The sequence below is a fragment of the Siphateles boraxobius genome, unplaced genomic scaffold (genome assembly GCF_051911475.1).
Source record: "Siphateles boraxobius isolate OS27281-9 unplaced genomic scaffold, OSU_SipBor_1 77, whole genome shotgun sequence".
Classification (NCBI taxonomy): Eukaryota; Metazoa; Chordata; class Actinopteri; order Cypriniformes; family Leuciscidae; genus Siphateles; species Siphateles boraxobius.
Window position 1 is genome coordinate 5,265,126 of NW_027509205.1, and position 14,255 is coordinate 5,279,380.

Here is a 14,255-nt window from a genome sequence, read left to right on the forward strand (position 1 = left end):
TTGGCAAAACTTTTTGGGCAATCTCTGTAGAGATGGGATGACTCCCCACAGAGGTTGCACCGCCTGCCATTGGTACACTCTTCAAAATTATGACCAATTTCTCTGCATTTCCCACATATAATTTCCTGGCATGCTTCAGCTAAGTGCCCAAACTTTCCACATTTTCTACATAATTTGGGCATTCCCTGGTAATGAATGTAGCCTCTGTTCTCACCCAACACAATCATAGAAGGCAGATGTTTCAAGCCCTGGTAGCCCCCAGCGTCTTCCCACTGTTTAATGGGAATTCGCCAGGAGCATGTCCATATGCCATCCTCATCTAAAACCTTGACTGGCTGGCTTCGAACTGTGCAAAATCTACCCAGCCAGACACAAATGTCCTCCCCAGTCACTGTCTCATTAAACATTCTAACAATAACAGTTTTAAGTGTGTTGTCAGAGAGCTTTTCAACAGTAAACATGGAGAACTGGGATTTAGCTGCTTCAAATCTGTGCCAGAAATCATTCAGGTGGGAAACCGCTCTAAAGCTAACATCATAACCTTTGTTCAGGGGCAGAGTCACAATACAGTTCAGATCCTCGGGTTTAAAATTTAGAGTCTTTTGGATCAGCTTCCTGGAGAAGTCAAGACGTGACATCCCCAGGAGCTTCCCCTCAACTTCTTTAAATAAAAAACGTACGCTGTGGTGCCTCCGCACGCCGGCACATGCAGCCGACATGGTGGAGGCACCAACAGCCTAAAACTTTAAAATACCAATAAATAAATAAATAAATAAATAGATAGATAGATAAAAAGGTCTTACCATAAAACTGAACAGAAGTAAAAGCAGCTGAATCACTGATAAGAACAGATTTTTTTCTTTCTTGTAATTTTTATTTTTCCTTTCAACAATCATTAAACATTTGAGCATTTACATTTTTCCATAAGGCGAGGTATGACATTTCCAGCAGCATTGGTCATGTTACCACATTATTTTCATTTGAATGTTATACAGTTTTTTGTGTGTTATTCCATTTAAAATTTGCAAGAAAGAAGTACAAAAATAAAACGGTTTCCTTAACCTTACATGGATAAAAAAAATAATAAAAGAATATCTAAAAATCAATTAATTTGGGTAGACATTTCTAAAACAATAAAAGTTTATCTAAAAAGCAATTTGAATAGCTTTTTATAAAACAGTCAAACTTTTCTAGTGCTGGAGCGGGGGTGAGTCCTTAACAATATTTGTCCCCCTTTCCTGCTCCTCCAAACAAGACACCGAGACCAAGCGCTTCAGGCTCCCAGAGGAGACCCTCTGAAACCGTGGCACCGCTGCCCCTTCTAGTAGTATATGTGGGGCATCTACGGGCAGTCAGGGCTTGTGGCTGCGGGGACCTTTTTCCGTGAAGCTCCGGCTCCCACGTCCGAATGGCAGCGTGCGGTGTACTCCTGCATCCTTTTCTTTGCCAGCTCCATGGTGGTATGAGGGGACACCTGCACCTGCTTCCCCACTAGCAGGTTTCTGGAGGTCCAAATAGCGTCTTTGATACAGTTTATGGGGAGCCAGAGGTTTGTCGGTGGAATGGCTGGCTTTCCCTTCTGGCTCAACCCACCCATTATCCTTCTGTAGGTTAGGACCTCCCCTGCTGGTAGGCACGGGAATTGCTGGGAGCCGGCCAGTGCCCACAGGTCCCTCGCAGCACTGCACTCCCAGAGCGCATGCCTCACAGTCTCAGGCGCGCCACACCCGGCCCGTGGGCAGCTCGAGTCCCTTGCCATGCCCCGGGAGTGCATCACGGCCCTGACCGGGAGGATCTCGTGGGCCACCATCCACGCCAAGTCCCGGTGCTTGTTTAGAAGAGCTGGGTGGGACACGCTGTGCCAAGTTGTTTGGGCTTCTCTCAGGGTGAGCCCGCGCACTGGGCTCACTTGCTCCCGCTCCTGCACAAGAGAAAGTATCGACTTGTGATTCGTTAAAATGTCTATTCCTTCTTTTTCAATGTTGTTGTAAAAGACAACAACTTTTTGCAAACTTGTTTAAAAATTTCTTGATAAAACCATATGTTGTGGGTAGGTTAAAAGCCACCGGTTTTGTGTGGTCCCTTTCTAAAAACTTTAAACTTCTAAGGTAAGAACCCATCCAAAACTGAACCATTGCTGTTGTTTTGTTGTCATTTGTTGTTGATGTGGCATATTTCATGTGCAGTGCTGTAAAACGAGCTCCAAGAAATAAATATAAGTCGGGTACTCCTTTTCCTCCATTTGTATGCGTCTTTTTCATCTCCTCCCTCCTCAGCCTCTCCCATTTGGATCCCCACAGAAAGTAGAATATAGCCCTGTCCAGGGTCTGCAGGAACCATCTTGGGGGGTTAAAAAAAGAACATAAAAGTAACATTAGTGGAAAAATGACAGCTTTTATTATTAAAATCTTTCCTTCTATTGTCAACTTCCTTAGGCTCCAATAGCCCAATCTTTGTTTTGGCTTCCTTAAAACCTCTTCCCAATTTCCTTTCCCTCTTCCTTCACCGTCAAATATTACTCCTAAAATTTTTAACTCAGTGCTTTTAATTGTTACCTCCAGTCCATTCATGTCTATGGGTGTCCAGGGTCCGTAGAACTGTGCTTGTGTTTTTTCTCTATTGAGTTTAGCCCCACTTGCCCTCCCAAACCAGTCAGTCAAGTCTAAGGTCCTTTGAATCGATAAAATGTCCGTACATAAAATGTTCACGTCATCCATATAAAGTGCAGTCTTTGCAGTCTGTCCCTGGAATAGAAAGTCCTCTGATCCGTTGATCCCTTCTCAAAACCTGTGCTAATGGTTCTATACACATTACAAACAGGAGAGGAGATAATGGACAACCCTGACGGATGCCGCAGTGTATATTAACTGCTTTTGTAAGATTCCCGCTTAACAGGATTCTGCTATTTATATCCCTATATAGCAATCCCACCCAAGCTAGAAATCTCTCTGGAAACCCCATTTTATTCAGTACTTTAAACAAGTACTGGTGCGAGACCCGGTCAAAAGCTTTTTCAAAATCTAAATTTAACACAGCTAACCGAATATTTCTGTCTCTCGCATAACAGATGGTGTCTCTAATCAGTACGAGGCTGTCCGTGATCTTTCTTCCTTGTACAGCACAGGTTTGATCCAGGTGGATCAGATCTGCTAAAATCCCTGACAAGCGTGTTGCTAAAATCTTACTAAAAAGTTTACAGTCGACATTTATAAGAGTAATAGGGCGCCAATTTCGCAAGTCTTCTTTTTCTTCTTTTTTATGTAAAAGTGTCACAATACCTGTCCTAAAACTGTCCGGTAAAAGGTCTCTATTGTCAAAGTCATTAAAAACTGCTAAAAGATCTTCAACTAAAATGTCCAAAAATGTCTCATAAAATTCTATGGGAAGTCCGTCTGCACCTGGGGACTTGCCTTTCTTAAAACTTTTCAGGCCTTTTGTAATTTCTAAGATGTTAAAATCCCTACTTAAAAGTTCTTTTTCCTTCACTGTTTTTTCCACCAGGACTAGCACTTCCTTTAATGTTTCTTCATCTATCTTTTTTTCCTCATACAATGCATCATAAAAGTCTTGCACTCCATTTAAAATATCCCTTGTATTGGTCATCAGTTTTCCTTCTTTATTTTTTATCCTTACCATTGCCCCACTTTTACTCACAATCTTCTTAAAAAAATACCTTGTGCATTTTTCACCTTCTTCAACCTCTCTTTCCTTGCTTCTCAGAATGACTCCGTTGCTTGTGATTTTTGATAATATCGTCATCTCTTTTTTTACCTCTTTGATTTCTTCGTTAAAATCAAAGCCTATATTTAAAGGGTTAAAATATCATTGTAAACGTTTTTGCAACCCCACCATCTTTTTCTTTTCTTTGGTTTTCTTTCTATTTCCTGCCCTAATAAAAAAAGTCTTGGTCTTTTCCTTCACCATCTCCCACCACTGTGCTCTTGAATCAAAAAAGTCTTGAAGGGTCTGCCATTTCCTATACTGCTCCCTATATTAATTTGCTACTTCTTTGTCTTGTAACAGGGAGCAGTTTAACTTCCACAGACCCTTCCCTACCGTCACACCCGGGGGGAGTGTAAGAGTGCATGACAGCATAGCGTGGTCAGAAAAGAAAACAGGGGAGATTCTAGCATCTCTCGGTGGGCACTCTCTGGTGAGAACATAGTCTATTCGAGAAGCTTTGGAGCCATCACTACTGAACCAAGTGTGGCCCTCCGCTTTTGGATGCATCATCTTAAAACAGTCCGTTAATCTAAAATCTTTTACTATGTCTTGCAGTAGATGTGTTGTTTTATCTGTTTTAAAATCTTCCCCCGCTCCTCTCCTATCTCCTTTTCCTAAAATGCAATTAAAATCCCCAGCTAATACTAAGGGGTTTCTCCCTAAAAGGTGGGATTGCATCTCTTCTGTATCTGTCATTCTTTTCTGTGTTCCCATAAAGGTTTAGTACATTAAAATCTCTCCCTAAAAATGTCATATTGGGTAAAAGGGCCCGCCCGTCTCTTAATATTGTGCTCCCCTTCACCAGTATTTGTGTTTTTTTGATAAGAAAAGATTTTTTCTTTCGAAAAGTTTTATTGTCACAGTTTTCCATTCCATTATTTCCATTTACATCCATATATATTTTCTTTTAAATCACATTTATTTACACATATTTAAAAAAAAAAAAAAAGAAAAAAAAGAAAACAATTTACTGTTAAAAATTTGTTATGTTTGTGTGTTGTGTAAAAAGTCCATGTATGTTTTTAAAAGAAAGGTAAATGGGTTAAAATGAATAGGAATAAAACAATAAAACATGCCAAATAAAACATCTCTTGTACAGGATCGAGGGTGAGTCCCTATCAAGATTGTCCATTCACTGCAGGTCTCCAGGACAGGCCTCGGACTCCCCGTTTCCGGTGCTCGGCGGAGATCCCCTCTCCTCCGGCCCGCTGGCCCGCTGTTCCCGTAGCCAGAGTGGTGAGGGTGCATCTACGGGCGGCCAGGTACGGTGGCGGCCGGGACCTTCTCCGTGTGACCCCGGCCCCCCCATCCGAATAACGACGTGCGGCCCACCCTGCGGCGTTGTTCTTATTCTTTGCTCGCATGCGTGGAGGGGGACCGTCACGCATTTCCCCACCAGCAGGTTTCTGGTGACCCAGATGGCATCCTTGATCATGTTTAGGGTGAGCCAGAGTGAGGCAAATGTTGGTGGTGTCAACTCCTTCAAGCCCTGACCCACCCCCAGGATGGCGAGCTTATAGTCCACCTGGGCCCCACCCGCTGGCAGGCACGGGAAAAACAGGGGGCCGGTCTTGGCCCACAGGTCCCACGCAGTGCCGCACTCCCAGAGCAGATGTTGAACAGTCTCCGGGGAACCACATCCGGACCGTGGGCAGGTGGAGTTTTTGGCCATGCCTCTGGAGTGCATAACCGCCCTGACCGGGAGGATCTCATGAGCCACCATCCACGACAAGTCCTTAAGCCTGTTCTGGAGAGCTGAGTGGGCTGCATTCCTCCAAACGTCTTTGGCCTCACCTAGTGTGAGGCCTGGAACCGGACTCACCGATTCTCGATCCTGCACAAGAGAGATGAGAGACTTGTGATTAGTTAAAATAGTGGCATCATTTGTTTCTAAAAGATATTTCTTTAAACATTTCTTAATAAAAAGATGTTCTTTTGACAGATTAAAAGACACTGAAAATTTTACCAGTTGATCTTAAATGTCCAAAGATCTTAGGTACGACCCCATCCAGAATCGGGTCATGGCTGCTGTCTTGTGTTCTCTGGATGGGATCAGGGCGTATTTAATGTGGAGGGCAGTGAAGCGGCTGCCTAAAAACAGGTGGGGGTCTGGGAGCCCTTTTCCGCCTTTCTCTCTTTTTTTCTTCACCACTTCTCTTTTGAGTCGCTCCCACTTGGACCCCCACAGGAAATAAAACACTGCCCTCTCCAGGTAGGTCAGGAAACTTCGTGGGGGACTAAAAACAGAACAGACAAGTAAAATCAGTGGTAAAATCACGGCTTTAAAAATTAAGATCTTGCCTTCAAACGTCAGATTTCTTAGTCCCCAAAAGCCCAGTCTTTGCCTAACTTTCCCTAACATGTCAGTCCAGTTTCCCTGTCCTCCACCCTCTCTGTCAAATTTTACACCTAAAATTTTCAAATTATTGTCTTTAAAATCCAAATCTAGTCCACCTGTGTCAACATTCCCCCACGGCCCGAAGAGCTGGGCCTCAGACTTGCTCCTATTGAGTTTGGCGCCTGAGGCCCGACCGTACCAGTCAGTCAAGTCCATTGCTCTTCGTACCGATAAAACGTCCGTTGCTAAAAGGGTCACGTCGTCCATATATAAAACGCAGGTTGCCGTCAGTCCACTAGTCCCTGGAATGCCTAGTCCTTTAATCCATTTGTCCCTTCTCAAGATTTGTGCCAGTGGCTCTATACAAGTCACATACAGGAGGGGAGATAAGGGACACCCCTGACGGACGCCGCTGTGGATATTGACAGCTTTGGATAAATGCCCGTTAACTACAATTCTGCTGACCAGACTGTTGTACAGCAGTCCCACCCAGGCTATGAACCGCCCTGGAAACCCCATTTTACCCAGTACCTTAAAAAGGAACTGAAAAAGCATTCGACCGCATCTCGCACCAAAGTCTAAATTTAGGACTACTAGCCGAAGATTTCTGTCTCTCGCATAACAGATGGCATCTCTGATCAGCACCAGGCTGTCCGTGATTTTCCTTCCTGGCACAGCGCAAGCTTGATCCGGGTGGATTACGTCCTCTAAAACTGTCGACATGCGTGTGGCTAAAATTTTGCTAAAAAGTTTACAGTCAACGTTTAAAAGAGTAATGGGTCGCCAGTTCCGTAAGAACGTCTTGTCCCCTTTCTTATGTAGAAGTGAAACTATCCCTATTCTAAAGCTGTCAGGAAGTCTTCCAAGAGTCTCAAATTCTTTAAAAACAGTCAGTAAGTCAAAAGCCAAAATATCCCAAAAAGTCAAATAAAACTCCAGAGGAAGTCCATCTGTGCCAGGGGACTTTCCCCGTTTAAAACTTTTAAGAGCTTTGTGAATTTCTAAAATGTTGAAATCTTGAGATAAAATTGTACATTCGCCATAAACTTTCTTTTCTAAAAACTCTAAAACTTCCCTTAATGTGTCATTGTGAACTTCTTTGGTGTTGTATAGGTTTTCATAAAATACTTCAGTTTCCTTTAAAATTTCTTTTGTGGTGTAAACCTCCCTCCCTCCACTTTTCAAAGCAGTGATTGCCCCACCCCGTGAAATAATTTTTTTAAAGAAGTACCTGGTACACCTTTCACCTTCCTCAATCTCCCTCTCCCTGCTCCTTAAAATGACACCTTTGCTTTGAATTTCGGTTAAAACTGACATTTCTTGCTTTATTTCTTTAATTTCTTCACTAAAATCGATCCCATCGTTTAAAAGATTAAAATATCTCTGTAGTCGTTTTTGCAGCCCCATCATGCGTCGATTTAATCTGTTCCTTTGGATTTTCCCTATCTTTCTGAAAAATTGTCTCGTCCGTTCTTTTACCATCTCCCACCACTGTGCACGTGAGTCGTAAAAGTCTTGGAGGGTCTGCCATTGGCTGAACTGCTCCCTATACTCACTAACTACGTCTTTATCTTCCAAAAGGGAGCAGTTCAGCTTCCACAGCCCTCCCCCTGCAGTCAAACCGGTGGGCAGTGAAAGGGTGCATGACAGCATTGTGTGATCTGAAAAAAAGAGGGGGGTTAATGTTGCATCGGTTGGCAGGCAGTCCCGTGTAAAAAAGTAGTCAATGCGAGAGGCTCTGGCGCCGTCACCACTGAACCATGTGAAGCCCTCCTCTCTCTGATGCATTGCTTTAAAACAGTCTACTAATTTAAAATATCTAACTAAATCCTGCAATAAAACCGATGTTTTGTCAACTTTAAAATCCTCTGTCCTCTTCCTGTCTTTCTTGGTTAAAACACAATTAAAATCCCCTGCTACCACTAGGGGAGCCCTACCTAACATGTGGGGCTGCAGGTCTTCTAAAAGCTCAAACCTGTTGTTTTTATCTGTAAAACCATACACATTTAAAATGTTAAAATCCTTACCTAAAAAAGTCAGATTAGCTAAAATCGCCCGCCCGTCCCTCACCACAGTGCTGCCCTTCACCAAGATATTGGGGTTTTGGATTAAAATAGCAACACCGTCATTTTTGTTAAAATTGGACCCACTCCAAACGGAAACTCCTGGGGTCCAAATCTCCTCCCACTTCCTGTAATTTGTTAAAAAAGGCAGACCACATTCTTGTAATAAAAACACATCTGACTTAAAAGTTTTTAAAAAGGATAGGACGCTCTGTGCTCGTATTTTGCTCCTCACACTTCTCACATTGATTGTGGAGATAGTGAGAGCCATGAGCAGTATGGTTAAAAAGGTATGAGACATTTAAAAGCAACAAAAGGACTACAGAGACATAATTAAAATCAGGTTATTTCTTGTTGCACTTGCCTTTCCTTTTCCCCAGAAAACCTGGGATCAAGGGGGCAAGTGCTCGACGCCTCAGGGCTCACAGAGAGAAACTCTTGCGAATCCTTTGGCGACGATGTTCTTAGCTTAAAATGCAGAAAGGATACTTCATTAGGAGATTCTGCGGGCCACATACGGTCTAGATCTTCCATGGGGGAACTATCTAGCCGATGCGCTACTCGCACTTTTTCTCCTCTGTTTGAACCAGAGGAGATCTCGCAGTTCTTTTCTGCACTTGAGCATTGGGAAGAGAAGAATCTGTCTCACTCCCACTAGTTGACCCACTAGCCTCAGACACGGTTACGAGGGAGGAAGCCGTTTCCCCCTCTTTATCTTCCACCTCTTCTTTTCCATTATCATTTTGAGGATTGGCTTCCTCCCCCTGACCAGCTGCTCGAGTTGACTCCGCCCCTGTGGCCGCCCCACTTCCTTCTTCCTGTCCAATCCCTGAGGCTGGCTGGGGATTTGAATTTCCCGCCCAAACCTCAGGGCCCGCTCCTTTATCGTTCGTTCTTTGGGTGGGGCGGCCATTTTGTTGCTTTTTAGCTTGTTGGCAAAACTTTGGGGGCAGTCTCTGTAGAGATGGGATGATTCTCCACAGAGGTTGTACTTTCTGCCATTTTTGCACTCTTCAAAAGTGTGCCCAATTTCTCTGCACTTCCTACACACTACTTCTTGGCATGCCTCGGCGAGATGTCCAAGTTGACCACACTTGCGGCATAGCTTGGGCATCCCTTGATAATGGATGTAGCCTCTATTCTCTCCCAACACAATCATTGAAGGTATTTGACTCAGGCCATGGTAGCTGTTGGGATCTGCCCATTGTTTAATGGGCACTCTCCACGCACAGCTCCAGATACCGTCTTCATCTAAAACCTTAACTGGTTGTCCACGAATAGAGCAATATCTTGCCAACCATACAGCAATGTCTTCTCCACTAACTGTTTCATTAAACATCCTGACAATCACAACTTTCAGTGAATTATCAGTCAGTTTTTCCACAGTGAACATGGAGAAATTGGCTTTACACATTTCAAACCGAGTCCAAAAAGTACTTAGCAAGGAAGCAGTAGCAAAACTTACATCAAAGCCATTATTCAGGGGCAGAGTCAACAGGCAGTTTATGTCCGCAACCTTAAAACCAAGAATCTGTTGGATGCACTTCCTTGAAAAGTCCAGCCTGGACATGACCTGGAGAGTGCCATCCTCTTTTGTTTTAAATTTAAAACACACGCTGTGGTGCCTCCTCATGCCGGCACGAGCAGCCGACATGTTGGAGGCACCACTAGCCTGCTGCGGCTAAAACCCAACAATAAATATACAATAAATAAATTAAAACCTGCTTACCTTAAAACCAGAAGATTCCTCGTAGAACGAGTCGTCAATTAAAAGCCGCTTGTCAATGTACCTCCTGAAGGGTGTGCGTCCCGTGTGACATGCAACACACGAGACCAAGTCCAACAAGAGGCGATCGCTGTCTCTACCTTAGGACCAGACACTTGATCTTAGCCAAAAGGCCGAGAAGCGATGACACAATGACGCAGAGGCGAGGGAGCCGTCAAAGGCCACGCCCACCTGGGCCGTGGCGAGAGGGTCTAAAGGTCGCCAACAAACAAGCTCAGCTCACAGCAAACAAGCTCAGCTTGACTGTTGACACCGAAAATGGATCACAGCAGAGCGCAACCTGGGATTTTGGACCAACAAACATTCTGCCCTAAAAGTGAGCGGGCAGACCAAAGCGTATGTCGTAGAGACTTGAAACTCTTGAGGGATGGTAGTACCCGCCCGGTCTACAACATCACCAAGGCTCGGCCCAATCGGCCCCAAGGTGGCGCTGCAGCGATCAGAAGTACGAAATGCCTCGTAACTCCTGAACCGTCCGTCGCAGACCCAAGGGTCTTACATCACCGGAATCCTTGGCTCGGGCCGAACAAGACGCACGCCTCGGATTCGATGGTTTCGCTGGCGAGATTTTCGGGTATTTGGGATTTTGTGAAAAAGCTACTTTTGCACACTAGTCCTAGGTCTTTCGCCCGATCTGACCCAAACCGGTGCAGAAAGATTCCCTGGAGTCTGATTGGGGAAAAAAGTCGGAATTTCGATTCACGTTGGCGACGGGACGCCAAAACGTTGGGAGTGGGCGAGGCGGGCTTTACTTAAATGGCCATAACTCTCCAACGGAATGAGACAATTACACCCAAGTCGGTACACCTGTGCACGGGCTCAGCCTTTGCTCAGGTGAAAAGGGATGTGGCGACTGGCCACTTGGTGGCGCTGTAAACAGTAAAAACAACAACATGAATACGGCCATAGGCGACTGTATGTCAGGTGATTTTTCACACATGCACAAGGTATTCATACCACATGATAGAACTCCTCATTCGGAACAACTTTGCTTCTAGGACCACTGCTGCCAATCAAAGCACTGGTTGAATAACGGAGATTATTTGAAGAACCGGAGTGCAATGGCCGAGCCTCGCCCTGGGTGAACCACCTTCCTGATCATGGTGTCTCCCCTGCCAGGTAAGTATGAATTCCCAGGCCTCCCGTCAGAGGCACCCTGTCCCTCTCCGCAATCCTCACCAACGGTCGGACAATCAAACACACACCTGATTCAACTCATCAGCTCATTCGTAAAAACTCCAAGAGATAAGAGAGAGACATCAAAAATCTGCAGCGTCGGGCTCTTTTGCTTTTGTTGTTGTGGATGATGTTGTTTTCATGCTCCGGATCCATGAGCCAAAAATCAATTTCATACGCGGTCACCGGATAGTGGACGAATCACATGTTAAACGAGATAAGAACAGAATTGTTGGTTTTTTTTCCCTCTCACACCACCATTACCTGTATAGCATATGATCACCTACAACACCTTTAAAGCACCCATACACAGCAATATACGTTACTTCCATTAACACCTGCTGCCACACAAGACTAAAACATCTCTTTCATTGAACACAGTTTTGGGGGGTGCACCGTTCCCAGAAGTACTGCAATACCGGGTCGATGCGTGGAGTGGACGGAGTAAGCCCCTGTTCCATCTCCCAGTTCCAAAAATCAATTTAATATATGGTGCCCGGGTAGGGCACGTATCAGATATTAAACTGATTTTTTTTTGTTTTTTTGAAAAGTTTTTATTGTCTCAGTACATTTTTTACATCCTCTCAACAAATGGTATTTGTTCCATCTTACTCTTTGTTAAAAATAATTCAACCGGAAATACATACATTTGTAGAAATTTAGTGTTAAAAGGTGGAACAATAAAACCACAAACAGAGAACAAAGAAAACTTCTAGAAAATGAAAGGGCTCTTGATGGATAAAAATGTACAAAACAATCTCCAAGCAAATATTAAAAGATAGATAAAAACATAAATAGATAAATAAAGCAGAGTCCTCTCCTTGTGCAAGAAACAAAAGAGGGAACCTTATCTTTTTGAATCTACAGGGGTTTAAAATTTTTATAAAGTCCCATCCATCCCTCGGAACAGAACCCGAGACCCGGCCCATGGGCCAGAGGAGATCCTCTTAAACCATGGCTCCGCTGCTCCGCCTGGTGTTAAAGTTGGGGGGCATCTACGGGCAGTCAGGGCTCGTGGCCGAGGGGACCTTTTCCTGTGAAGCTCTGGTCCCCACGTCCGAATGGCAACATGCGGTGTACTCCTGCAGCCTGAAGTTTGCCAGCTCTTTAGTGGTGTGGAGGGACACCTGCATGCGCTTTCCCACCAGCAGGTTTCTGGAGGTCCAAATAGCGTCTTTAATACAGTTCATGGTGAGCCAGCATTTGATGTAGTTTTATGCTGGCACGTGTTCCTGGCTCACCAATCCTACTGTTGTCCGGTAGTCTGGGACCCCCCCTGCTGGTAGGTACGGGAATTGCAGGGGACCAGCTGTCGCCCACAGGTCCCTCACGGCGCTGCATTCCCAGAGCGCGTGCCTCACAGTCTCGGGCGCGCCACACCCGGGCTGTGGACACGTAGATATCCTGGCCATGCCCCGGGAATGCATCACGGCCCTGACCGGGAGAATCTCGTGGGCTGCCATCCATGCCAGGTCCCGATGTCTGTTCCGAAGGGCTGGATGAGACACGTTCTGCCAAACTGTTTTTGCTTCACTTAGGCTGAGCCCATGCACTGGGCTCACTTGCTCTTGTTCCTGCACAACAGAGAGAAGAAGACGATGATTTATCAAGGTTTGAACTTCTTGTTCTTCTAAAAGGAATTTTTTTAAAAACTTCTTTATGCAGACATGTGCTGGAGATAGTTTAAAGGCAACTGGTACTGTATGATCTCTGGGTAAGATTTGCAGGGCTCTTAGATACGAGCCCATCCAAAAGCGACTCATGGCTGTGGTTTTATTTTCCGTGTTTTTGTTTGTGGCATATTTTATGTGGAGTGCAGTGTAGTATGCCCCTAAAAACAAATAAAAATTTGGTACTCCTTTCCCTCCGTTTTTTGGGGCTTTCTTCATCTCCTCTCTTTTCAGCCTTTCCCATTTTCCTCCCCATAGGAAGCGAAAGATTTCTCGGTCTATAGCTAGAAGGAACCATCTGGGGGGATAAAAACAGAACACAGCAATAAAAATAATGGTAAAATCACAGCTTTGATGATTAAAACTTTACCCTCTATTGTCAGTTGTATCAATCTCCAAAAACCTAATCTTTGTCTTGCTTTGGCCAAAACATTTTGCCAGTTTTCTTTTCCCCCTCCTTCTTTGTCGAATTTAATCCCAAGTATTTTTACGCCCGTCTTTTTAACTTCGAGTTCTGTGTTTTCTATTTCTCCAGGTCCCCACGGTCCGAAAAATTGTACTTGTGTTTTTGATCTATTTAATCTAGCTCCCGACACCCTCCCGAACCAGTCAGTCAGGTCCATGGTCTTGTGGATTGATAAAATGTCTGTACATAAAAGATTCACGTCGTCCATATATAAAACTGTCTTTGCTGTCAGGCCCCCGGTCCCTGGGATAGTCAGTCCCCTGATCCATTTATCCTTTCTCAAAGCCTGCGCTAGTGGCTCAATACAAGCGACATATAGGAGGGTAGATAATGGACATCCCTGACGGACACCACAGCAAACGTCCACTGTTTTTGTCAAATGCCCATTTACCAAGAACCTGCTGGTTATCCCCCTATATAGCAGTTCCACCCAAGCTACAAATCTCCCCGGAAAACCCATCTTTTGCAGTACCTGGAATAAGTACTGGTGCGAGACCCGATCAAACGCTTTTTCAAAGTCTAAATTTAAAACTGCGAGTCTAATATTTCTGTCTCTCGCGTAACAGATGGTGTCTCTCATCAGAGTGAGGCTGTCCGTGATCTTTCTCCCAGGGACTGCGCAGGTTTGATCCGGGTGGATCACCTCCCCTAAAATCGAAGACATACGACCCATTAAAATTTTGCTAAATACTTTACAGTCCACATTTAAAAGAGTTATAGGTCGCCAGTTTTTTAAGTCAGTCTTTTGGTCTTTTTTATGTAAAAGTGTGACTATCCCAGTCCTGAAGCTATTTGGTAGTTTGTCCAAGTCCTCAAATTCGTTAAAAACAGCTAAAAGGTCGTGCGCTAAAATATCCCAAAAGGTCTGATAAAATTCCAGCGGGAGGCCATCCTCCCCCGGTGACTTCCTTTTTTTTAATTGTTTTAAGCATTTTTCCATTTCTGTCATGTTAAAATCCTTTGTCAGGGGTACATTGTCCTTAATTGTTTTGTCAACTAATTCTAAAACCTCTTTTAAAATATCATCCTCAAT

At 44.4% G+C, this 14,255-nt stretch overlaps 1 pseudogene; it reads right to left on the bottom strand.

Moving 5' to 3' along the window:
- Positions 1 to 11,471: 11,471 nt before the first annotated feature.
- On the bottom strand, positions 11,472 to 11,641 carry LOC143727499 (U2 spliceosomal RNA; annotated as a pseudogene).
- Positions 11,642 to 14,255: the final 2,614 nt, after the last annotated feature.